This window comes from Trachypithecus francoisi, unplaced genomic scaffold, assembly GCF_009764315.1.
Source record: "Trachypithecus francoisi isolate TF-2019V2 unplaced genomic scaffold, Tfra_2.0 Lachesis_group9, whole genome shotgun sequence".
In the NCBI taxonomy this organism is placed as follows: domain Eukaryota; kingdom Metazoa; phylum Chordata; class Mammalia; order Primates; family Cercopithecidae; genus Trachypithecus; species Trachypithecus francoisi.
The window spans coordinates 5,825,034-5,851,269 of NW_022681474.1; the positions used below are offsets into that span (position 1 = coordinate 5,825,034).

At 47.2% G+C, this 26,236-nt stretch overlaps 1 long non-coding RNA gene across 1 annotated transcript; it reads left to right on the forward strand.

The window, feature by feature from the left end:
• The first annotated feature begins 4,731 nt into the window (after window positions 1-4,731).
• Window positions 4,732-22,046, forward strand: LOC117082616. Its single transcript, XR_004436708.1, has 4 exons — window positions 4,732-4,830; window positions 12,214-12,310; window positions 20,659-20,864; window positions 21,942-22,046. It is a non-coding gene; the product is annotated as an uncharacterized LOC117082616 (long non-coding RNA).
• The last annotated feature ends 4,190 nt before the right edge of the window (window positions 22,047-26,236 follow it).

The window sequence follows — 26,236 nt, forward strand, 5'->3', positions numbered from 1 at the left end:
TAGCCATTTATACAACAAATATTTATTGCGAGCCTACTTTGTACCCGGCACTCCTCCAAGTCAGGGGTTAGCATGTTTTTTCTGTAAGGGGCCAGGTGGTGAGTATTTAGGGTGCTGGCCATATGGTACCCATCACAAAACCCTGCTGCCGTTGTAATGCACAGCAACATGGACACCACATAAACAAGTAAGTGTGGCTTCCTTCAACAAGACTTTGTTTATGAAAACAGGCTGCAAGTCTGCGCAGTGGTGCATGCCTGTAGTCCCAGCTACCTGGGAGGCTGATCTGGGGAGGATCCTACCCTGGAAACCTCCCAAAGAACCACTGTGCTCCTCTTCCCGCAAGGACTGAGTTCTCATTTTGGGCCGTTTTGGCATATTTGCTCGTCACCATCTCTGCGTCTCTCCCTGTATATCTGTGCCAAGTCTTAGAGGGTGGGATCCATGTCTTCCACTCCTTTGGGCCTGGGAATTTGAGACCAGCCTGGGCAACATTGCAAGACTCTGTCTCTTTTAACCAAAACCCCCCTGAACAGGTTACAGGCCAGATTTGACCTCCAGCTGGAGTTTGCTAACTCTTGCTCTAGGTACCTGGGACCTATCAGGGAATAAAAACCAAAACCAAGCTCAATTAGCCAGTCTCTGTGGAGTTTATATTCAAGTGGGGGAAGGCAGACAATAAGCAATAATATAATCAATAAGTAAATTCTGCGTCTGGGAGAAGGTGAGATCGTGGTATAGAGAAACATAGCAGGTTCAGCAGCTGGTGCCGGCTGTGCACATCTCTTTGTGGTGAGCTCATGTTGGTCACTGGAAATCTGCCGTGATGGGTGATGGGAGTGCTTACCCCAGAGAGATCAGCCGTGGCTACCCCTCAGGGTTCCCCACTGGGAGCTGGTTGTTAAACATTCACCAGCACACCACTGCCATCAGGGATGCGGAGTGCTGTGTTTCAATTTTTGGAAGACGGGTCTGGCAGGTCTTCTTGAGAACGTGACACCTGAACAAAGAATTGAAGGAGGGTGGGGTGAGCCCATGGCTTCCAGGGCAAAGGGTGTTCCCTGCGGAGGGAGCAGTGGCGGTGGGAGGTGTTGGACTGCTGGAGGAGCAGCAAGGACAGGGACAGGAGACCAGGACCGTGGATGGTGCAGACCAGGTGAAGCCCTGGCAGGAGGGGAGGCGGGGACGCTGCTCAGAGGCTATGGCAGGAGTCCAGGCATGAAATGATGGCTACTCTGTGCACAGTGGTAACACTGGTGGCACCAGTGTGACATGGTGACACATCAGATGGCAGCTGGGAGAAAAGGAGTCATGTGCTCAGCTGTTTGGGCTTAGTAACTAGAGGGAGGAGGTTGGCTTTTTAATTTTGAGATAGAGTCTTGCTCTGTCGCCAAGGCTGGAGGGCAGTGGCGCGAACTTGGCTCACTGCAACCTCCGCCTCCCGGGTGCAAGCAATTCTTGTGCCTCAGCCTCCTCAGTAGCTGGGATTATAGGTGTGCACCACCGCACCTGGCTAATTTTTGTAGTTTTAGTAGATAGGGGGTTTTGCCACGTTGGCCAGATTGGTCTCAGACGCCTGGCTTCAAGTGATATGCCCGCCTTGGCCTCCCAAAGTGCTGGGATTACAGGTGTGAACCACCATGCCCAGCCTGTTGTTATTAACTAAAAGGAAGGATCAGATATCGAGTTTTGACAGAAGTTTGAAAGGTGGCCGAAATCCTAGTGAAGATGTTGATGAGGAGTTGGACATTCAAGTCTGGACTTTCGAAGAGAGATCTGGCTGGACATGGGGGCAGATGCCTATAATCCCAGCACTTTGGGATTATCCCACCAAGGTGGGAGGATTGCTTGAGGTCCAGAGTTCAAAACCATCCTGGCCAACTTAACAAGACCTTGTCTCTACAAAAAAATTAAAAATTAACAATGTAGTGGCACATGTCTGTAGTCCCAGCTACTTGGGAGGCTGGGGTGGGAGGATCGCTTGAGGTGAAGGCTGCAATGAACTGTGATGGTACCACCATACTCCAGCTGGGCAACAGAGCAAGACCCTGTCTCAAAAAAGAAAAAAAAAGAAAAAAAAAAAAAAAAAGAAAGAAAAAGGTACCAGCCAGGAGTTGTCTATCTGTGGGTGATTTTTAACTCTTCAGAGGAATGGGTACCAGTGGAGTGTGGAGGAACATTGAGGACTGAGTCCTGGGGTTGCCAGTGTTTGGAAACAGAGAAGATCAAAGGTGCCCACAAAGGGGACAGGAAATGAATGACCAGATAAGGAAGAAAGAAGTGATTTTAAAGTCTAAGTAGAAACCATTGGAAATCATAATTCAAAATCTAGGTCAGGCCAGGTGCAGTGGCTCACACCTGTAATCCCAGCACTTTGGGAGGCTGAGTGAGGCAGGTGGATCACCTGAGATCAGGAGTTCTAGACCAGCCTGGCCAACATGGTGAAACCCCGTCTCTACTAAAAATACAAAAATTAGCTGGGCATGGTGCCAGGTACAGGTAATCCCAGCTTCTGAGGAGGCTGAGGCAGGAGAATCGCTTGAACTTGGGAGGCAGAGGTTGCAGAGAGCTGAGATCGCACCACTGCACTCCAGTCTGGGCAACAAGAGTGAAATCCTCTCTAAAAAAAATAATAATAAAATAAAATAAAAAATAAAGAAGAATGTCTTTGGCTTTCTGAGGAAAGTCTCAGGGAAGACCCGTAGATTCCCCAACCCTCATCTCACCTAATACCTGAGTCACCTTACAGACAGCACCCATAGGCTCCTGGCTATGGCTTCCTGGTTGGGCAAACCATGTCCTCCCTTTGTTCCTTGGGAAATGTAGGAGGTGGTGTGTGGCTTCTTCAAGAGAACAGTAGGGACTCTAGCATTGAACCCAAGGAACGAGGCTGCGTGGTGGTCCCACCTTCTTATCTGGGGACCCTCCCTGCAGGCTGTTCTCTCCAGCAGCCCAGGTCTCCCTCACACCTTTGCAGGTAGATCCTGAGCCCCTGACCTCATTGCACACACCTGAGATCAGCCACGTGCAGCGGCATTCTCCAGGCTGCAGTCATGGAGAACCACTTTTAATTCTCCCATCAAAGACCATGGTATTCACCCTCGAAGTGAACCCCAAGATGGCAGATGAGGAGTGGGGATGCTTAATAAGTTGCCTGACGCCTTCTGTCACTGGATTTTCTCTGGGCCAACTATGCTGTTAGCTTTTGTCTTTGAGGTTCATTCACATGGCGAGAGAGCTCTAGTCTAGGCCCATTTTCCTTCTGTGTGGTCCCTATGGCCAGGATGCTCCCCGAGAACCACCGTTGTTTCTCTTTCCATGAGGACATAGCCGTAATTTTTTTTTTTATTGTTGTTTTTTTTTGAGACAGGGTCTACGTTGTGTGGCTCAGGCTGGACTCAGGTGATCCCCGACCTCAGCCTCCCAAGTAGCTGGCACTACAAGTATAACACCACTCCTGGCTAATTTTCTGTAGTTTTTTTGTAGAGACAGGGGTTTCATCATGTTGCCCAGGCTGGTCTTGAACTCCTGAGCTCCAGTGATCTGCCCGCCTCCGCCTCCCAAAGTGTTGGGATTACAGGCGTGAGCCACCGCGCCCGGCTTGTATTTCTGCACCAAGTCTTTGAGGGCAGGATTGATGTCCTCTATTGTTCTGTAAATCTGTTCTCCATATTGCAGCCAGAGGACTGACCCCTCTTTAAAGATCCAAGGCCATGTGCTTTTTCTTAAAACCAGGACTCAAAACAGTGCCCTGCACAGGGTTGAGCTCAGTGGTGGTTTGAATGAAGAGAACCCTTTGAAAATGCTCTCTCTTTGCCTCCAGCCTCTACAAAGACAAGACCTTTGTGGCCACGACTTTGCCATGGACTTTATTCTACCTAGCTAGCAGAGGAGGTCTGACTCTTGCAGCCGGCTTCCCTGTGGTTTCTGCTTTCTGTTGTAAGGGCAAAAGGAAGTCCTCTCCTTCACTCTCAGAAGGTTTGCTGAAAAATCAGCTCACAAAAAGCAAGTTAATGGGAGAAAAGGCATATACATTTATTGTCAACATGTGCACAGGAGCCTTCAGAATGAAGACCACCTCCAATGCAGAGGCTTGTATACCATCTTGAAGACCATCCCCACGCAGAAGCTCATATACCATCTGGAAGACCACCCCCAATGCAGAAGCTTGTATACCATCTTGGAGATCATCCCCAATTCAGAAGCTTGTATACCACCTTGGAGACCATCCCCAATTCAGAGGCTTGTATACCATCTTGAAGTTACAGAAGGAACGTGGGCTCAGAGTATGGTCAAAAATAGGTTATGGTGGTAAATCAGGTTCTAGTGGCCAGATGGTTATGGAAGGGAGAGAAGTAAAGGCCTGGCTAGCAAAGGCAGTCTTGTTATGTAGATGAAGGCTCGCAGGTAGCAGCCCCCAGAGAGAATAGATGGGAAATGTTTCTTTCCGACGTTTAAAGATCTCAGTCTCTCAGTTCATCTTTCCTAGTTCTGGACAAGGGAAGGTCTGGCTGCATCAGTGCAGACTTTTCTACAGATGCACATTTTCCCCACAAAAGACAGCTTTGCAGGGCTGCTTCATTGAGCTGGCCCTCTGACAGCTATCTCAAAATATGTCAAAGAAATATATTTTGGAGTAGAAAATGTTTTGATTTCTTTCACTGTCATCCAGGTTTATATAATATTCAGTCATTTAGGCTGTACCCTCCCCTTCCCCCAATTCAGACACAGACTCTGGACAAGGCTCATGGGCAGAGCTTGGGCCATTTCCACTGCTGTGGACACCATCCTGGGAAGGACTACATTTTAGCGACAGCACAGTGGAGTAAGGTGAGCAAGATGCTGGTGACAGACCCAGCACTTGTGTGGTCTCGGGGATTACTCAGTCTCTTCAAGCCTCAGTTGCCCTGTCGAATATTGAAGATAAGAACCATGACTCAAAGTTGATTGGGTGACATAGATAAACATCCGGCATGATGTTGCACATAGTAGGTGTCATGGGTTTGTTACCGGAAAGGGGCCCTGATCCAGACCCCAAGAGTGGATTCTTGGATTTCATGCAAGAAAGACTTGGGGGCAAGCCCATAAAGTGAAAGCTAGTTTGTAAGGAAAACAAAGAAGCAAAAGGCACAGCTACTCCGTAGGCAGAGCAGCATCATGGGCTGCTCAGTGGAGAATGCTTACGGTTGTTTCTTGATTGTTGAAAAAGGAGTGAAGAAGTGAGGAAGTGAGGAAGCAGGCAGGGCTGAGAAGTCTCGAGCCCCATCTAAGCTACCTAAGGCAGCTCCCCCACCTCCTGCCAGGGAAAGAGGCCCGGGCCCTGGGTACATGTTGTGGTGATGGTAGCCTGGGCTTGGGCCAGCTCCAGCATCTGCCTCCCTTCCCCAGCCTTCCTCCCTGGGGAGTCCCAACTTCACTGCACCCTTCTATCCCTCCTGCCCTCCTGATGAAGTCAGGAGGAGCACGATGGGCAGCAAATCCCCTCTGCAGGGATTCAGAATTTTCTCCTGAAGGCAATGGTAAGCTGGTGAGGAACACTGAGCAGGAGGTGGTATTAGCAGATTCGCCTCTATAAAAATCATCAGAAGCTCGCGAGGAGGACAGATGACCATGGCAGGCCAGGGGAGGGCTGGGTCGGGGTCCTGGGGAGGCCTGGGTAGACAGCAAGCTTGATGGAGATGAGGAGAAGCTGGAGGGATCGGAGCCATTTGCAGAGGTGAGCATGGATGGGAGGCTGAGACTGGAAGTGTGGGGAGGGGAGTGGGGTTCCACACACTGAGCCCCCTATGTGCTCTTGAATAAACAAGGGCCTGGCACCCTGTGGGCACTGAGTGCACGCTTGTCCCCAGCGCCTCCTGCTGGCCCTCTCTGGAGGCACCGGCACTCCTGTCCGTGCCTGGGGTCTGGAGAAGCTGCAGTCATGAAGGCCCCATCAGCCCGTCCACCAGGATGCGCCTGGACTTTCCCTTCCATTTGGAAATCCTGCAGATGTGTGGCTGATCGGCCACACAAGAGCTGTGACTCCCTAACTCCATGTAATGTGTAATGATAGCAGCACAAGCCTGAAATTACCGAGGACAAGGAGCTGCAGAGTAATTATAGGATGCTTTGTTACTTGGAGGATTTTTTTCTTTTTAAAGCTGATTCCATTAAAAGCACCAGTTGGATGGCTGGGTGGGGACAGCAGGTGGCCAAGGGACGAGAGAGACTGATGGGTGAGTTCAGCTTCCTCGGGGCTCCAAGACAGGAGAAGTAGCCCAAGATGAGGGAGGGAGATCTGTGTGGCCCCCTCAGTCCCATGTTTGAATGGCTCTCCAACCGCCCTTAGCAAATAGCATCACTGCAGCCTCCCAGAGTTGGGGAGGGGGTTGGAGGTGGGGCAGGAGTTGGTAGGAGAAGGGGGAGGGGAATGGCATTCCTAGGCAGCTCTGGGATCACCATGATATAGTGTAATGCAACGGCAACCATACTCCACCCAACCACACCACGACTCAGCTCCTAATCCATGCATGACTTTACACCACAACTCAGCTCTTAATCCATGCGTGACTTTACACCACAACTCAGCTCTTAATCCATGCATGATCCTACACCACAACTCAGCTCCTAATCCATGCATAACCCTACACCACGACTCAGCTCCTAATCCATGCATAATCCTACACCACAACTCAGCTCTTAATCCATGCATGACCCTACATCACAACTCAGCTCCTAATCCATGCATGATCTTACATCACAACTCAGCTCCTAATCCATGCACAACCGTACACCACAACTCAGCTCCTAATCCATGCATGATCTTACATCACAACTCAGCTCCTAATCCATGCATGACTTTACAGCACAACTCAGCTCCTAATCCATGCATGACTTTACAGCACAACTCAGCTCCTAATCCATGCATGACTTTACACCACAACTCAGCTCCTAATCCATGCATGACTTTACAGCACAACTCAGCTCCTAATTCATGCATGACTTTATACTACAACTCAGCTCCTAATCCGCGCATGACCCTACACCACGACTAAGCTCCTACAAGACACACAACACTACACTACAATATAGCTCCTACCCCATACACAACACTGCACTCCTGTTATACCTTGCCCCAGTGCAGTAAAACCAGATATCTACACCGAGGTTTGCAGCAGGAGAAAGGAAGCCTCTTTTTTTTTCTGGGTGCCAAGCAAGGAGGACCAGGCAACTCACACTTAAGTCCCAGCCTCCCAGAAGGCTTACAGGTAAGACTTTTTAAAGGCAGGGAGGCAGAGGTTATAGGCAAAGTCATAAATCAGTACAAGGAAGCTATCCATTGCACTGAACTAAAAAGTGGGGACATCTCCAGGCAGCGGAGCCTACAGCCCACAGGTGGGATTTAAGGATTTTCTGATTTGCAATTGGTTAGGGAGACAAAGTTTTGCCTAAAAATTTCAGACCAGCCAGGTGCGATGGCTCACGCCTGTAATCCCAGCAATGTGTGAGGCCGAGGCGGGAGGATCACCTGAGGTCAGGGGTTAGAGACCAGCCCGGCCAACATGGTGCAATCCCCCTCTCTACTAAAAATACAAAAAATTAGCTGGGTGTGGTGGGGCACGCCTGTCATCGCAGCTACTTGGGAGGCTGAGGCAGGAGAATCGCTGGAACCTGAGAGGCAGAGGTTGCAGTGAGCCAAGATTGTGCCGCTGCACTCCAGCCTGGGAGACAGCCTGAGACTCCATTTCAAAAAGAAAAATAAAAATTTCAGATCAACAGAAAAGAATGTTAGCTCCAGTTCATGGCCCCTCGGGAAGGAATTTAGAACAAAGAACAGGGATCAGAGCTGCGTCCTCTGCTCCCCTTATCTGAGGTCTGTGTGCTAGTGAGTCTGCTTGGTGGGGGTCTGGGTTTCTGTAAAACAACTCAGGGACATATGTTAAGATGTTTAGTCTCTATAGCGAACCACAAACATTTTTTGACTCTAACTTTTTTGGCCATTTTTTTAAGCCACGATTACCTTCTTGTTTATTAAATTGTTAATTTTTTAAGGTTAGCTGGGTACCTGGAATTTTAAGTTGTTTGTTTATTTTTTAGGGCCAGCTAGATACCTGAAATTTTTCTTGAAGGAATGTAAGGTTTTTTTTTTTTTTTTTTTTAGATGGAGTCTTGCGCTGTCTCCCAGGCTGGAGTGCAATGGTACAATCTCCGCTCAATGCAACCTCTGCCTCCTGGGTTCAAGCAATTCTCCTGCCTCAGCCTCCTGAGTAGCTGGGATTACAGGCGCCCGCCACCACACCCAGTGAATTTTTTGTATTTAGTAGAGATGAGGTTTCACCATGTTGGTCAGGCTGGTCTTGAACTTCTGACCTCAGGTGATTCACTTGCCTTGACCTCCCAAAGTGCTGGGATTACAGATGTGAGCCACCGTGCCAGGCCTAAGATTTTTAAAAATGTCCATGCTTGGGTGTGGGGAGGGTGTACCCAGCATGCCCTTAACGGGGGGTTCATGCTCCATCTCACTACAACACAGCTCCTGCACCACACTCCACAGTCCGCCGCAACTCAGCTCCTGCACCACACTCCACAGTCCGCCGCAACTCAGCTCCTGCACCACACTCCACAGGTCCGCCGCAACTCAGCTCCTGCACCACACTCCACAGTCCGCCGCAACTCAGCTCCTGCACCACACTCCACAGTCCGCCGCAACTCAGCTCCTACACCATGCACAACACTATGCGTGACACATAACACACATGAGGCCACACATAACAACGCCCCAACTGTGACTCGCCTCCTGTGTTGAACTCCACCCACGCCCCCACCCTCTGCCCCACCCCATCACATGCTTCCCACGGACCCCTTGGCTCTGGCCTTGCAAAGGGCCCCAGGCCAGACATCAGAAGGGGCCCTTAGGAGCAGAGTGGAGGGTGGAGGGTGCTTGCTGTGACCACCAGCCCCGGGTGTATCCGTAACCCTGACAACGTGAAGCTGGAGAGGGCTGTCCTGAGTGCAGCCTTCCTGCGCCAGCATTTGCGCTCTCCCTGGTCATGCTGTGCCTGTGCTCAGTTATTGTTTGTGGCATTGTCATTCTTCTATGCAGAGCTCCCTGGTCCTTGCAGTTGCTCTGCTGGTGACAGCTCCCCCAGGGCTGCTGCAGGGCTCAGCAGTGCCCCTTGCCCATTGGCACAGGCACCAAGGAGCCCTCTGTATCTCCTACCTCAAGGTTTTGCACAGTAGGTAGCTAGTAAAGGCTTCCTGGATGGAGTATTGGGCTGAAGTGGGACTTGGCTGTAAGATGCAGGAAATCCACTGAGAGGGGACTGTGTGGTGTCCCCTCATTCTCTGGTGAGTTCCAGGCTGAGAGTGATTACCCAGAGGCTGTCCCCATGCCTCTGAGATTGCTGTGCAGGGGCCACCTCAGTTCTGTCCTTCTCTCACAGGTCCTCGTGCTGACTTTGAAATGAAAACTTGTCTGCTCCCTCGCCTGTCTTCAACTTCTGTGCACCATTATTAATTTGCACTTCCTATGGCTGGGCATGGTGGCTCACACCTGTAATCCCAGCACTTTGGGAGCCGAGGTGGGTGGATCACCTGTTGTCAGGAGTTCGAGACCAGCCTGGCCAACATGACGAAATTCCATCTCTACTAAAAACACAAAAAATTAGCCAGGCTTCATGGCTGGTGCCTGTAATCCTAGCTACTCAGGAGGTTGAGGCAGGAGAATCACTTGAACCCAGGAGGCAGAGGTTGCAGTGAGGTGAGATTGTACCACTGCACTCCAGCCTGGGCGACAAGAGGGAAACTCTGTCTTAATAATAATATAATAATAATAATAATAATAATTTGCACTTCTTTAACATAATGCTTCTGAAGCGTTTCATTTAGCTGCAGCCATGAGTGTCTGTGTGGATCCTTTCCCCTCAGTGGGAGTCTGCAGTGGTCTCACCACCGTGGGACCTCACCATGCCAGCCAGGGCGCTGTGCTCAGGACCTGTGCCTTGTGAATGTCCCTGGACCGTCATTAATTGGAGCCACTTTTGAAAATGCTCTCCCTTGTGCCCACTGTGGCGTGAATTACACAGCAGTGATCCCTTCAAGCAGCTGTGTAATGCTTAGGCCATGTCCATTCGGCCCACTCATGGCATCAGGCAGACCCACACTTAGCAGGGCCCAAAAAGCCAGGCACATTCCTCCCCCCAGGTCCCTTCCTGGTGCTGCGGAGAAGTGATAGGGAATATCCTTGACTTAGACTCCCTTTCAGGAGAGGAAGAGAGAGCTGGGGTCCAAGAAAAGTTTCTCCCAACGTTATTGGTAGCAGGGTGTGTGGGCCAGGTTTGCTAGGGCGATGGAGAGTCACACACCAGAATGGGGTGAGAATGTTTGGCTGGGTTTGGGGTATCATAAAAGCAGTTATTTGAATGGCTCAATTGCTTGTTTGATTGAAGTGTAAGATCTCCATTTCTAGGTTTCCAGAAGGAAGGGCAGAAGCCCAGCGTTAATGGCATCAATGTGGCAGTTCAAATGGGTTCCCTGTCCACACAGCTGTGGGTCTTGCTTTCTATGGTGGAAGGTGGGTGTTTGGAAGTCTAGAGTCAAAGGCACCTAGAGGATGATCTCCTAAGACATCCTCTGCTGTTCAGGATCAGAAGAAATCACTTATCAAAGGGGAGGGGAGGAAACCGACACCATGCTTTTTAATTGCTTTTCCCTCAGAACGATAGAGTTTTTCACTCTGTAGTTTTCATGAAAGCCCTCTTCACCCCAGCCCATCCCTGCCCTTCCTCAATCCCAGAAATAACCATTGTTAACAGTTGGTATATATACTTCTCCTTTTATCTAGATGCATAGTTAGATGCATAGGGATATATATGTACACACATAATTTGAAAAATCCCATAAGCTGGTCCCTACTATACACAGATGTTCCCCAGCTTACAGTGTTTTTATTTTACGATGGTATAAAAGTGATACCCATTTCATAGAAACCATACTTCCAACACCCATTCTGCTTTCACTTACATTACGCTGTTCAACAAATTCCATGAGATATTCAATATTTTAGTATGAAATAGGCTTTGTACGAGATGATTTTGCCCCACCATAGGCTAATATGTGAGTGTTCTGAGCATGTTTAAGGTAGACCAGGCTGAGATGTTCAGTAGATTAGGCGGACTAAATGTATTTTCTTTTTTTTTTTTTGAGACGGAGTCTCGCTCTGTCACCCAGGCTGGAGTGCAGTGGCCAGATCTCAGCTCACTGCAAGCTCCACCTCCCGGGTTCATGCCATTCTCCTGCCTCAGCCTCCCGGGTAGCTGGGACTACAGGCGCCGCCACCTCGCCCGGCTAGTTTTTTGTATTTTTAGTAGAGACGGGGTTTCACTGTGTTAGCCAGGATGGTCTGGATCTCCTGACCTCGTGATCCGCCCGTCTCGGCCTCCCAAAGTGCTGGGATTAATGTATTTTCAACTTACAATATTTTCAACTTGCAACATGTTTATTGGGACACAGCCCCTGTTAGTCAAGGAGCACCTGGATTGTTCTGTTGACTGGCTTGTTTCACTTGACAATGTGACCCAGGGATCTTTCCATGTCACTACATATGTGTGTGTACTTCACCACTACATAGTATTTTATATTGTGGATGGCTCATAATTTATGTTACTACTTCCGTATCAATTATTCCCAAATTTGTTTTTGAGATGGAGTCCCGCTCTGTTGCCCAGGCTGGAGTGCAGTGGCATGATCTCAGCTCACTGCAACCTCCGCCTCCTGGGTTCAAGTGATTCTCCTGCCTCAGCCTCCTGGTAGCTTGGATTACAGGCACCTGACACCACATCTGGCTAATTTTTGGTATTTTTAGTAGAGATGGAGTTTTGCCACGTTGGCCAGGCTGGCCTCGAACTCCTGATCTCAAGTGATCTGCCTACCTTAGCCTCCCAAAGTGTTGGGATTACAGGCATGAGCCACCACACCAGTCCTCCAATTTTTTTGATATTACAAATGATCCTACAGTGTCTGGCAATGCATTTTCCTGCAAGTAATAAACAACCCAATTATAATCTTTCAACATAATTCTTCCCTCCGTCCTTGGATCTTCCTTCCTTCCCACCTCCCTTCTGTCCTTCCTTCTCGTCAGGGTAACAGGACATCTGCAGGTAGACAGTCCAGGGCTGGGGCTACCGCCAACAGACGTTAGGAAGGAAGCAGCCTCTTTCTGTTCTGCCCTCCTAGGGTGTGGCTTGGTCCTCCTGGTCACGAGACAGCTGCCACATCTTGTGCCACATCTTGGCTGTGCCTGCATTCCAGCCAGGAAGGAAGATGCCCAAAGGTAAGAGTCAAGCCAAACACTTTCTTCTTTTGTGACATTGCATTTGTATGGGTGAGGGTAGGGGGGGTGGGGAGGATGGAGGAAAACCCCCTTTGCAGGGACTGTTTCTACTGAAATGGCCAGACCATGCACATGGCCACCCGAGACTTAAAGGAAGCTGGCTGTAGATAGGTATCATTTTATAGGCTCAGCTGTAGGGGAAGACAAGGAAGATCATGGCTGGAATGGTAGATGAACCAGCCCTGAAGTACAGCTATCACAGGACATGTGTGAATAGGGGTGTTGGAGAGATTCCTAGAACTGAATTTGTTGTGAACTCCAAGCTGCTTGTCACAGTACTGGAGACACAGTCTCCAGCCTGAGACCTGGAGTCTTACATTCATCTCTTTCCTACAAGTCCCTCTGACTCAGCCCAGTGTCTTCACTTCTGACCCCTCAGTTGCACCCATGCCTGGACCACACTCTCCTAGCAGGTCCATGCTGCTTCTGTGCAGCTCTACCCTCTGAGGTTCATTCTGTCTTCCATTTTCCCTGGAGCATGTGCTGGCCAGCGTGGCTGGGCAAGTTTTTTCCAAACTTAGAGGCTGCCTGCTTTCACTCTCCTTCTCCCTCCTCTCCCCTTCCCATCTTTCATAGAATGATTCCCAAGGGTCTGTTTGGCTGAGGAACTAAGGAGGAAAACAAATCAACAAAGAAGAGAGAACCAAGGCCACAGGCTAGATTTGGAGCTAGTGCCTCCCACTTGGAGATGCAGAGATCTGTTCTCAATCAAGTCCTCTTGGATTTGTGCCCCCATTCTGGAGAACAGGGGCTTCAAGTAGAACATGAAAAGGCAATCTCACTGGGAGACTCTGTGGCCCCTCAGCAGTCACTTTTCCAGTGAAGGTTACTGTTGGAGTTCCTGGGAGCAGTAGGCAGAGTGGGAATTGGGAGAGGAAGCCACTACAGAGCCCCATGGGGTGACAAATGGGGGTTGTAAAGCAGCAGAGGCCTTGGCACAAACATCAGACCCTTGGTGGCAGTTGGCAGGGAGCCGGAGCAGGGGAGGCAGAGAATGGTCTGTCATGGTGTCTCGGAAGACATGCCCACACGCCGAGGTGAGCTATCCTCAGGGGCAGGGTAAGCTGCTAGTTGATGCTGAGGCCCTGGAAGAGCAGATGAGAGGGAGCCAGAAAAATCCTGTTTTATGGCTGTTATGTTCGTCTTCAGCTATTTGAGCTGCTACAACAAAATGCCACAGACTGAGTAGCTTATAAGCCACAGACCTTTATTGCTCACAGTTCTGGGGGCTGGGAAGTCCAAGATCAAGACACTGGCAGCCTGGGCATCTGGTGAGGGCCCATTTCCTGGTTTGTACATGGTCATCTTCTCACCATATCCTCGCATGGCAGAAGGGGTGAGTCAGCTCTCTGGGGCCCCTTTTCTGAGGACACTAATCTTATTCTTGAGGGCTCTACCTTCATGACCTAATCTTCTCCAAAAGGCCCCATCTCCTAATGCTATCATCTCGGGGGTTAGAATTTCAACATATGAGTTTTGGAGGACACAGCCATTGAGACTATAGAGATGTTGGTTCTGTCTTTTTTTTTAAGTAGGACACCTTGGATCACGTATGCAGATGTCATCTGCAGCTCTAGACAGGAGGTCCCTGGAGGTCCCGCTCTCACTGTCCTAGCTACTTCCTTGTCATGGAAGTTGCTTTCTTTGTGACTTCAGCTACATTTTGCAGCAAGATAATTTTGGAGAGTATACCAGGAAGCAGCAGTTCTCAAAGCTGGATATTCTCTGGGTGCTTTGTTTCAACAGTCTGAGAGTATCTTTTGATTAGATATGCCTTCAACTTTTTCCAGGCTAAAATGACCGTATCCCTGCTCTCTGGAGTGGAATTTTGGAGCTTCTGTCTTACATGATTTCCAAATTATTTTCTATGGAGAGTTGGCTTTTTTTTCTTTTTTTCTTTTTTGTATTCCTGTTAAATTTTCTTGAGATAACTATAGGTTTACATGCAGTTTCAAGAAATAATATGAAGAGTGTACCCTTTAACCAGTTCCCCCAGTGGTAATTGCAAAACAATGGTACAGGATCATACCCAGGATATTGACATTGACAAAGTCAAGGAAGATACAGAACGGTTCTGTTATCACAGGGATTCCTATGTTGGCTTTTCATAACCACTGTCCAGGTGCTTCTACCCCTCTTTAACTACCAGCAACCACTAATCCGTTCTTCATTTCTGTGATGGCATTTCACCAGTGTCGTATAAATGGAATCATGCCATATATTACCTTTTGGGATTGGCTTTTTTCAGTCTGCATAATTCCCTTTAGATCCATTAAATGGCTGAGCACGTCAGTAGTTCACTCAATTGCATTGGTGAGTAAGAGTGATCTCTTTCAAGTTAACATTGGATCCCATTGCTCCACGGCTTCTGTCTCTCCAGTAGCCCATGGAATGATAGCCAAGCTCCTTGCAAGGGGACTTTGACCCCTGCCTGGCTCTCCAGCCTCAATGCCATCCGTTCGCTGCTGGCTTGCTTTGTTCCAGTCACCTGGGTTTCTTGCCAGTATATAAATTCTCAGTGTTTTTCTGCTTATCCTTCCTCCCCCAACCTAGTCTTTGACTTTACAGTTTCCTCTCCCTGGAATATAAATAAGAGCAAACATTGACAGGGTCCTCATTGCATGCCAGGCATTGCTATCACTTATTCAGGCCACCTATTTCATCCTCCAGCACCCCTATGAGGCAGATGCCATTATTATGCTGCTGTAGACATGGCAGAGAGGTTCTGTCACTTGCCCAGGGTCACATATAGGTTACACGGCAGTGCAGGATTTGGTTCCAAGTAGTCTAGCCCTGCAGCTGTGCTCTGCAGTCCCAGGGAGTACAGGGGCCTCAGCTCCTGCCCCTATCCCTGCACCCCCAGCCCTTTCCTGTCATTCAAGCATCTCCACAGAAAACGTTCTCTAACCACCAGCCCTAGGCAAGTACGATCTCTCTTGCTGTCATATTTTATTTACTTTCTTCTGTTTTTATATATTTACTACATATTTGTGGGTCCATATGTATATTATGTGGTATTGGTTTTTTGTTTAAATAGGCTTTTCAAACTTTAAGTGAAGGACAACATACTGTATGTATCACTGTGCCACTTGATTCTTGGCTCAACACTGTTCTTGGAATTTGTGTATGTTGAAGAGGTGGCTCTTATTTGTTTGTTTTATTTAGAGACTTAGGGTCTTGCTCTGTCCCCCAGGCTAGAGTGCAGTGGTGCTATCATAGCTCACTGCAGCTTTGATTTCTTGGACTCAAGTGATCCTCTTGTCTTAGCTACAGGCCTGCGCCACCATTTTCGGTTTTTATTTTTATTTTCTTTTGTAGGGACAGGGTCTCACTATGTTGCCCAGGTTGATCTTGAACTCCCAGCCTCAAGCAATCCTCCCACCTCAGCCTTCCAAAGCATGTACAGGCATTAGCCACCACACCTGGCCTACAATGAACAATCTTGTTTCCAGTTTTTTGCTATTATAAACAGCAGTGCAGTGAACAATCTTAGACATTTTTTTTTTTTAAGAAATTGGCATTAAAAAGTACCTACCTTTCTTTCTTTATTTTTTTTGAGACAGAATCTCTCTCTGTCACCCAGGCTGGAGTGCAGTGGCACGATCTCTGCTCACTGCAACCTCTACCTCCTGGGTTCAGGCGATTCTTGTGCTTCAGACTCCTGAGTAGCTGGGACTACAGGTGCCTGCCACCACACCTGGCTAATTTTGGTATTTTTAGTAGAAATGGGGTTTCTCTATGTTGGCCAGGTGGGTCTCAAACTCCTGGCCTCAAGTGATCCGCCTGCTTTGGCCTCCCAAGGTGCTGGGATTACAGGCATGAGCCACCGTACCTGGCCTAAAAGGTATCTTTAAATTATGGAAATTATATAAAAAATAGAAGTAAGAGAATATCCAGCTTTACTAAGTGGTGCCAAGTTTCTATCCAAGGAATATCTTAGCAGTTTATTCTTCCATCAGAAGTTTAAGACTTTCTTTTTCTCTACATTAAATAATCAGATTTTTGTTTTGAAAAGATTAGTTGCAAAGTATGCCTACATCTCAATTTCAGCCCAGTGAGCCCTATTTTACACTTCTGACCTCCAAAATTGTAACATCATAAATTTGTGTTGTCAAGCTGCTAAATTGAGGGTAATTTGTTATAGCAGCAATAGGAAGCTAATACAAGCCTGTATTCATCCGTTCTCACGTGGAGGAATGAGGGGGAATGCAGGAAGGGCCCAGGCAAATGGAGAGTTAAGAGCCGGGCCAGGCAAGTTTCTTTCGCTGAAAACTTGCAGTGGAGAACTGTCCCTGCAGCACGATACCGCCTTTTGATGTTTTCCATTATATCGGCATTGTGCGGACAAGAATAGAATTATCTGCTTGTCAAGTGTTATCAATCAAATATCAAATTGTGTGGGAAGCCGAACAGCTATTCTTTGTAGAAAATTATTATTTATTTTTTATTTAACAGAACTCGAGGTTGAGAGGGTGCCCCACGCTGGCCTTCTGTGGCGCTGGTGTTTTCCGTGCTTTGGCTCAGCCTAGGCTGTTTATTATGCAAGTGCTGTATTGCAAATGTGGAACAAATGAAGCTGAGATATCAAATTAATACTGTGATCTGTTTTTCTGTTTTGTTGCCATAACAATCTGCGGCTCTTGAAGCAAAGAGAAAATCAGAATTGTATTAAAGGTGTTTACAGTATGTACGCCCCATCCTGCATGATTATTTATTGCCATAGGAAGTGTATTTCTCATTTGTTTAAGGAGAGTGAACTGCTTTTTCCCTCATGACTTTTCTAATAATCCTTCCAACCTGGCCTTGCTTTTGACCTTGGCTTTATCTCATCGTTCTGAGCAGGACAGAAGAAGGAGGTTCAATCAGATGCCTTTTGACTTAATGACTCCTATTAATATATACCCCTTCCCTTCTCCCCAATCCTTGGAGCTCTTTAAAGTCAAGAGTCTTGGATAGAAACAACACAGGACTTGGCGTAAGTGTTCCTTTTTTCTTTGTCCCCTTCCTGACCTCTAAACCTGATTTGGAGGCCTGTCATCCTTTGGGAGAGATGAAAAAAGCTGAGGGGTAAAAGAAAGGATAGTTAGAATAAGAGAAAGGATCATTGGAGTAATTGGAGCCCCAGAAGAAGTGCAGTGGAAATTCATATGGCCAAAGGAGAAACAGGGTGCCGATCCTGTAAAATTTCCCTCACCTAACTCTGCTGCCAATGTCAAGTACTTAACTGCTCAGAGGCTTCTCTGACTGAGGCCTTTTCTGCCCCAAGCATCCCAGTCCGAGCCACAAGGTGGCCGCAGTGATGGGACTGATGTGGTGTGAGCCCCGTGACTAAGTAGATCCATTTCCTCAGGTGGGACAGTCCGCTCAGGACTGTCCAGTGCTCTAAGGTCTTTGAAAGCAGGTGTCACTCCTGCTCCTTTTGTCAGCCTGCGATTCCTAGAACAATTCTAGGCACATATGAGAAGCTGAAGAAGTACTTCATCCACTGATTGTTCGGGCCGTTATGATGACATACCTAAAGAACATCCTCTTAGTGAGGGAAGATAGGCTTAAAAAGGCACAACCTTGGGTGAATATGGTCAATTTTTGAGTGTCTATGACTCCAGAGAGAATAGAATGAAGGCCGGCCATGGTGGCTCACACCTGTTATCCCAGCACTCTGGGAGGCCAAGGTGAGCAGATCACTTGAGTCCAGGAGTTCAAGACCAGCCGGGCCAACATGGCGAAATCCCATCTCTACTAAAAGTACAAAAAGTTAGTCAGGCATGGTGGTATGCACCTGTAGTCCCAGCTACTCGGGAGGCTGAGGCAGGAGTCTTGCTTGAACCTGGGAGGTGGAGGTTGCAGTGAGCCGAGATTATGCCACTGTACTCCAGCCTGGGCAACAGAGCAAGATCTGTTGCCAAAAAAAAAAAATGGAGTATTTTGAATCCTTCTTAGAAGAGCCTTCAGGGGATTTGGTTCTATTTTCTTTTTCTTCATCAGGAAAGAACATTGGCAGAGGGGGAGGTGTGGGGACCTGTGACCCTCTATGCAAAGAGATCAGAGCCACAGAGGCCCTAGGTGAGAACAGATGCCACAATGTCTTGCTGTTGTACTTTACTGCCCAGGGGACCTGGGCCCAGGTCTAAAGCCCAGAGCCAGATTAAGGCCCTTTTGTATATGAGCCTCTTTGTCAGCAGGAGAAACTCAAACCTGGGATTGTCCCTGGTCATTCCAGTGCTACTGGAAGAAAGAGCCCACGGGGACTAAGAAAAATTCAACCTTTCTCTCAACACCAAATTAATTTACTTTCTCAAATTCTTGTACACAGGCGCGTGCACGCGTGCACACACACACACACACTCTCTTAAGAAAGGATAAAGAGTACAAAAATGAGTTTGGAGGTTCAGGTTAGTGGGTGAGTGGTCACAGTGTTACCAGAGGGGGTAGCTGCTTGTGAGTATGGCAACTTCCATCCCGAGAGAGAAGAATGAAATGGAAGGAATATTATCAGGACGCTGGAGGGAGGATGCTGGGGAAAGGATGGGCGGGGCCAGAGGATATAAGACAGTTGGGCATGGTTGGCTCTGAGCATATCAGGAAAAAGGCAAATGATGTCTTTCAAGTCTCCCACTTCTCACTGCAGAGAATATCCTCATCGTGAGGGAAAATAGGCTTTAAAAGTCATTTTCTAGAAAGTTCTGAGCATATCAGGGGAAAGGCAAATCATATACCTTTGCTGCCACATGTGCTCTGCACATTTTCTTTCTAGAAAATGCCCTTCCGAACCTTCTAGAAAATGGGCAGTAACTTCCTGGTCACTGGCACAGAAAGGAGCGGTAACTTCCAGGTCATTGCCATGGCATTTGTAAACTGTCATGGTGCTGGTTGGAGTGTCTTATACTAATAAGCAATGAGGGCAGCTAGGGATGCTTTCCTGCTATCTGCTGGTTCCTGCCAAAGTGCAGAACCCCACTTTTCTGTGCAGAGGCACAGTCCTAGGGCAGTGGTGCCTCTGGAACTAAGGACATGGTAGCAAAAGACAAACACGAGGAAAGCTTCGGTCTTCCCAAACACTGATGTTTTGCTTTTATGAATAACCTGATGACATGTTGTTCCATCTTAATCACTTTCACTGGTGGACATTTTGAGAAGGGTGAATAACTTTAGTTAATTTCTTTTTCTCAATGGATCTAAATTAGTTATAAAGTGGCGCATGTCCTACATCAGTGCAGTCATCCGTTCTGACTCCCAAGTTTACGTTATAGTGTGTTTATTTCCATGCCAGTCCTTTCCTGAGGCATAGAGATATGAAGTAACCCATGTAGGTTCACACCGAGAGTAAGTTCACACCAACCAGAGTGTCGGCAGAGCATTTTGCCATTCTGCTTCTTTCAGCAAGCATCAGTGTGTGTGTGAGGAGGGATCTTGGGGGCTTCACTGCACCTCAGGTGAATTCCCTTGTATCCATATGGTCTGACTGTGACTGAAACACAGTCATGAGAGCAGGCTGAGGTTGCTGTCACTCTGAGGAAGGAGACCTGCAGGACTTATTTCCTGATCCTCAAAGGATGAAGTGAAAAAACTGGCAGAAACAGGCAGACGGAACGAAAGGGATCCCTCACTGCCCTCACTGCTCATTAGCATAAGGCAGTCCCAACAGCACCATGACAGTTTACAAACGCCATGGCAACAATCCAAAAGTGACTGCCCCTTTCCATGGCAAGGACCTGGAAGATACTGCCCATTTCCTGGAAAGTTCTGAATAACCTGTCCCTCGGTTTGCATTCACCTGGCCTTTAATTTGCACGTAATTGAAAGTGGGTATAAGTGGATATAAATGCAGTTGCCAGCAGCCCACAGGTGTGGCTCTGGGGGCAGGGCACTGCCTTGGAGTTAGCTCTCCCCTGCAAGCAGCAGTGCCCTTCAATAAAGCTTGTTATCTAACAATGCTGGCTGGCCCTTGAATTCTTTCCTGCATAAAGCCAAAATCCCTCCTGGGTTAAGCCCCAATTTGGGGGCTCACCTTCCTGCATCATCCTGGAAACCACAGAGGGAAGAAGCCAGACAGTGAGACACAGCAATGGTGAGAGACAGCAAGATAGCAAAACTGTGACCTGTGGGACGGTACGAGGTAACAGTCCGTGATTGTTGAGATGGCAAGATGGCGAGATGGCAAGATGGCGAGATGGCAAAAGGCAGCAGTTGGTGGTTGGTGATGTGGCAAAGCTGTGGAGAGCTGTTGGCACTGCAGAGAGCTGGAACACTAGCCACATGCCTTTTGAAAGCCATGGTCTTTCCTGCAGGTGGTGGAGGCAGAACTGAGTGGATGGGTGAGTGGCCAAGCACTGCCTCGTGTGAGACCCACTACCCTGATTGACTGGACACTGGCCTGCATGCTGGTCACATCACAGCAGCCAAGTCCTCCCAAGCTGGGGAAACCTGGGGAGGAGATCTTCACGTGAACGCCATGTTAGAGAGTGGTTGGCACCACTGTGGCTTCTGCAAACAGGTAAGTGTCCCCTTTGCATCCCCTACCCCCAACAGTATCAGGTGAGCCAGGAAATGAGGCCTTTGGCTAGGGAGTCAATTCAAAGCCCCCCCGCTATTTGGTTGCCCTGGACAGGGGCACACCTGACCTGCCATATCCTTGTCACCCTTTCTCTCCACTGTTTCTCCTCTAATGCCATCCACATAATTTTTCTATTGGCTATTTCATTTTATTTTCCACCTTGAAATACATTTTTTTTTTTTTTTTGAGATGGAGTCTCTCTCTGCAGCCTAGGCTAGAGTGTAGTGGCGTGATCTTGGCTCACTGCATCCACCGCCTCCTGGGTTTAAGCAATTCTCATGCCTCAGCCTCCCAAGTAGCTGGGACTGCAGTAGTGTACCACTATACCTGGCTAATTGTTGTACTTTTAGTAGAGAGGGGGTTTCGTCATGTTGTCCAGCCTGGTCTTGAAACCCTGACCTCAAGTGTTCCGCCTGGCTTGGCCTCCCAAAGTGTTGGGATTATAGGTGTGAGCCACCATGCCCAGCCTGAAATGCATATTTCGTTTGTAGTTTTTGCTTTGGTTCCTTTCTAACTGTGTTTGGGTATTGCTTAAGGCAGGACACTTGGTTGGAGAGGTCTCCTGGTGTGTTGATTCTGGGACACCAGAATCACCTTGTTCTGTGGCCCTACCTAGCCTTTGGGGTTCGCTGTTTTCTGGCTTCTTGGGTGCTCTAGGGCTTTTGGCATTTGGTGGCGGGATCCTCATTGGCTGATACTTGGGTACTCTGGGTTTTTTGACATTTGGTATTGTTGGCTGCCCCCAAGATGCTCTGGGGTTTTCAGCATTGACATTCCCTCTAGCATTGTGGGTTGGAGGCCCACCCTAGGGGAGTCTTAGTCTTGCCTTTTCTTTTTTTCTGCCCTAAAGTTCTCATTTTCCATAGAAGCATTTTCGTGTCTTATTGTTACTTTATTTACACTTTCCCTTCTGCACTTTGCATAATAAAAATACTTTCGTAGTGTTTAATTCACTGGCAAACACTTATAATCTACTTTTGTAACACCTTGCTATCTGTATGTACACCTTCTCTACAGGAAGTCGGAATCTGAAAGGAAGAGCTGCAAGGGCCCAGTTGCTTTCCCTCTCACTAGCCTTAGAAAAACTTCTTTGTCTGGTGAAGATCCTTCTTAGACAAGGGGACAATGGCGAGCATCCTAAAAGACTTGCCAGCAGGGTGTCTTTAAGGCTTTTGGTGAAAATTGAAATTCGACTTAAAAAGAAACTCGTTTTCTATTACAGCGTCATTTGCGCCCAATAAAAATTAGAAAACCAAGAGATGTGGCTTAAACGTGGTTCTTTATACCATAAGGCTATTTTATAACTGGACTTACTTGGTTTTTTTAAAAAAAGGAAGGGCCAGGTGCAGTGGCTCATGCCTTTAATCCCAGCACTTTGGGAGGTCGAGGAGGGAGGATAGCTTGAGGCTAGGAGTTCAAGACCAGTCTGGGCAACATAGCAATACCCCATCTCTATAAAAAATTAAAAAACAAAATAGCTGGGCATGGTGATATGCACCTGTAGTCCTAGCTACTCTGGGAGGTCGAGGCAGGAGGATCATTTGAGCCCAAGGGTTGGAGGCTGCAGTGAGCTGTGATTGTGCCACTGCACTCCAGCCTGCGTGACAGAGCAGAGTCTCAATAAAAAAGGAAAATGGGAAGAGGTCCCTTAGGTACAGGCTTTTATGGCCCTTTACTGGCCTATGCTACTTCCAGGCACCAGGAAGTCATGCCTAAGGCATTCCCTCCTAGCTGTTCCCCTAGAAGGCCTACACCCTCCCCCAGAGTCTCCTCAGCACCCCCAGTTCAGGGGGAGGGTTCCCACCAGGTCTGTAACACAGGATTCCACCCTAAGGTCATCAGGAACCCCTCCCCCTTATCCAACTATCCCCAGCCTATCCCCCCGACTGCCTGAGGAAGTAAACCCAACCAGTACCACCAAAAGTGGAGTCCTGTATCAGCCCCTGAAATCAAATCTGCATCCATTGTGGGAGGTAGCCAACAGGAATAAAGGAATAATTAGAGTACATGCACCTTTTTCTATGCCTGGCTTGGCTTCATGCAAGGAAAAATCTGGCCAGTTCTTAGAGAATCCAGGAAAGTTTAAAGAAGAGTTTATTAAATTGACCATGTTCTTTGATTTAACTTGGCATGACTTGTAAGTATTGTCATCCACTTTCTGTGCTGCGGAGAAGAAGCAGAGAAAAAGGTGTGTGGTTAAGCCAGTTAATCCTAACAATGTTAACAAAGTAACTTAGGGAAAAATGAAAATCCCATTCTGTTTCAGGGCTGTTTGGTTGAGGCACTTAGGAAATATACTAAGGTAAATCCAGACACCCCAGCAGGGGAAGTTGTCTTGGGTATGCATTTTATGACTCAGTCTGCCTCTGACATTAGAAGGAAGCTATAAAAAGCAGCAGTGGGACCCCAAACCCCGATGAGCCAACTCTTGGACCTGGTCCTTAGAGTTTACAATAGGGACAGGGCAAAGCGGGCAGAGAGACCCAAAAGACATAGTCAAAAAGCACAATTGCTAGTGAATGCTTTAAACCATCTGCCCCCTCAGGGTTACCTATCCCAAGAAAGTATCACTAGATCAGCATCTGGGATACCCAGATGAAAGCCCCTGACTGGCTGGTCCCTGGGCTGGAATCAGCGTGCCTACTATAAGCAAGAGGGCCATTGTCAATGAGAATGTTCTAACCATCCTGGTGAAAGAGGGTAGGGAGAAAGCTACCCGTCAATACTAGAGCTAACCTTCTTCCATTCACTCCCAACCAGCTGCCTCGCTCAAGTAAAATTACTGGGGGTCCTGGGCCCTTGACCTGACTGACAGACATTTTCCCTCTGTGGTAGACAAGTGGTCAACTGAGTGTTTCTCTTTGGTGTCTCTGCTGCTGAGTGGACTCTCTGCTGGCTCAGGTCTCTCCTTGAGCAATGGGGTTTGCTCCCTCCCTTCTAGGGGATCCACTTCCTTGACTCTCCCTGTTTTCCATACCTATCAGGGCAAACAAAATTTGGCCAGGTAGACAGGACCCAATGTTGCAAATAACTTGGATCCAGCGGTCTTGGATAGGTCACTTTGTGTGATGTGTGTTGTGTCTAGTGTGCTATCAAATTGGCTTATAAGTAAAAGATCACTCATAAATTAAACACATAAGACTAATCTAAACTTATTAGTTTAAAGGGAATATTGCATCTTCTAAAATTTAACTTTAAAATTTTTATCTAGGTAAACCGCTGATATTTGTAGGCTTTAGAATGATTAAAATGGCTTTAAATGATGAGCTTTTCGTGTGGTTTAAAGTCTTAAAATTATGGAATGGTTCCTTATCTATAAAGTCTCAATATCTGATAGACAGTTTAGGATTTCTTGCTTCCTAGGTTTATATAAAATATGCCAAAGAAGATGTATCCTTTATTGGGAAAAAGAATAGTTTTTGTCTAAGTCAGAAGTTATTAAAAAGGAAGTTCAAAATATAAAGACACCAGTAAGTAGAAAAGAGAGATGTAAAAAAAAGTTATTGGTAAGGAAGGATATTAAAGAGTAATTTTCTGTAAAAAAGATCTTATATGATAAATTCTTGTCCTAGGGCAGAATGACTGATTATTTAAATAAGCAGTAGTATTAGACAAGTCAGAAAGTCCAAGCGTGTCAGAGGTGGTCTAAGTTGTGATAAGGTTCGTAAAGGGGTATTTATAAAGGAATTTTGTGTGTAATTAATTTGGCTGTCATTAAAAGAGAATTGTTTCTAATAGTCTTTCTAGAGAACAGTCCCATGTTAAAACAAGGTTTTCCTAAGGTATAGATTTGCTGTTAATAAAATTACAAAAATGTTTGCTTTTCAATTCTATAACTTGTTTCTTTGAAAAACTTCACAGATTCTGATATGTTTAGGCCACGTCCCCCATCAAATCTTGAATTGTAGCTCCCACAGTTCCCACATGTCATGGGAGGAGCCCAGTGGGAGGTAATTGAATCATGGGGGTGGGTCTTTCCTGTGCTGTTCCTGTGATAGTGAATAAGTCTCATGAGATCTGGCAGTTTTAAAAATGGGAGTTTCCCTGAACAAGCTCCCTTTTTGCCTGCTGCCATCCATGTAAGGTGTGACTTGCTCCTCCTTGCCTTCCACCATGATTGTGAGGCCTCCCCAGCCACGTGGAACTGTAAGTCCATTAAACCTCTTTCTTTGGTAAATTGCCCAGTCTTGGGTATGTCTTTATCGGTAGCATGAAAACGGGCTAATACAGATTCCTAACTCAAAAGTTCAACTGTTGTGTCAGGCTGCTTTTGGTGCTGTCCCTGTTTGAGAAGGCCTGCAATGATAACTGTCTCCTTTAGCTTTTTCATCAGTGCCTTTAATATTGTTTCCTCTGGTTCCCACTGTTGTTATGGCCTGATGCTAAAATATTTTATCTTACAGGCCTTTAAAAGCCATGTTTTCCCCTGGTATAACTTGAATCTGTACTCTTGGTTTTTCCTTGATGTATAGGCTTATTTTTGGCTTTTAGGTTTTGACTCTTATATTGCTTAAAAGGGTTTTAAGGGCTAATGAATGCCTGCCTACCTCCATTCCTGTTTGGCCTAGAATGTTTAGTTGGCTGTAAATCCCTTGGCTAAAGAGAATCCCAAAGAAAGCTGAAAAACTCAGGCAATGACAGGAAATAGGGGGTTGGACATGCCTCACTGTGCCTCCCCTTGAAATTTAGGCAAGGTGCAAATGGTCTTTCAACATAATGAAAATAAAGGATTGCCCTTTCCCACAGAAGAAAAGAATAGCTTCCCCTATTCAACCAGCAGCTTTGCCTTACTGAAAATTTTTAAAAAAGGACTCCCCCACTGCTGGATCAATGACCACTTATCAGGTATTGTAAAGTGTCCTCACTGCTATTAAACTTCAGGGAATCACTAGCTGGGTACACCTGTCCGGGATGAAACCTGTTTCTCTTAAGTCCCCACAGGTATAAGAGGAGGACACCATGACTCACACTTGTGAACCCCTAGAAGACTTAAAGCTGCTGTTTCACAAATGCACCAATAAATAACATGACAAGGAAGAGTGTATGCAATAATAAACCACACCTATTATTCTCACTTTTTTTTTTTTTTAACCTTTCCTGAGACCTCTGACAGCTATTTTATTATTACTAATTTTTGACCCTTGCTTAACTTCTTCTTTTTTTTTTTTTTTTTTTCCTGAGACAGAGTTTCGCTCTTATTGCCCAGGCTGGAGTGCAATGGTGCGATCTCGACTCACCGCAACCTGTGCCTCCTGGGTTCAAGTGATTCTCCTGCCTCAGCCTCCTGAGTAACTGGGATTATAGGCATGCAC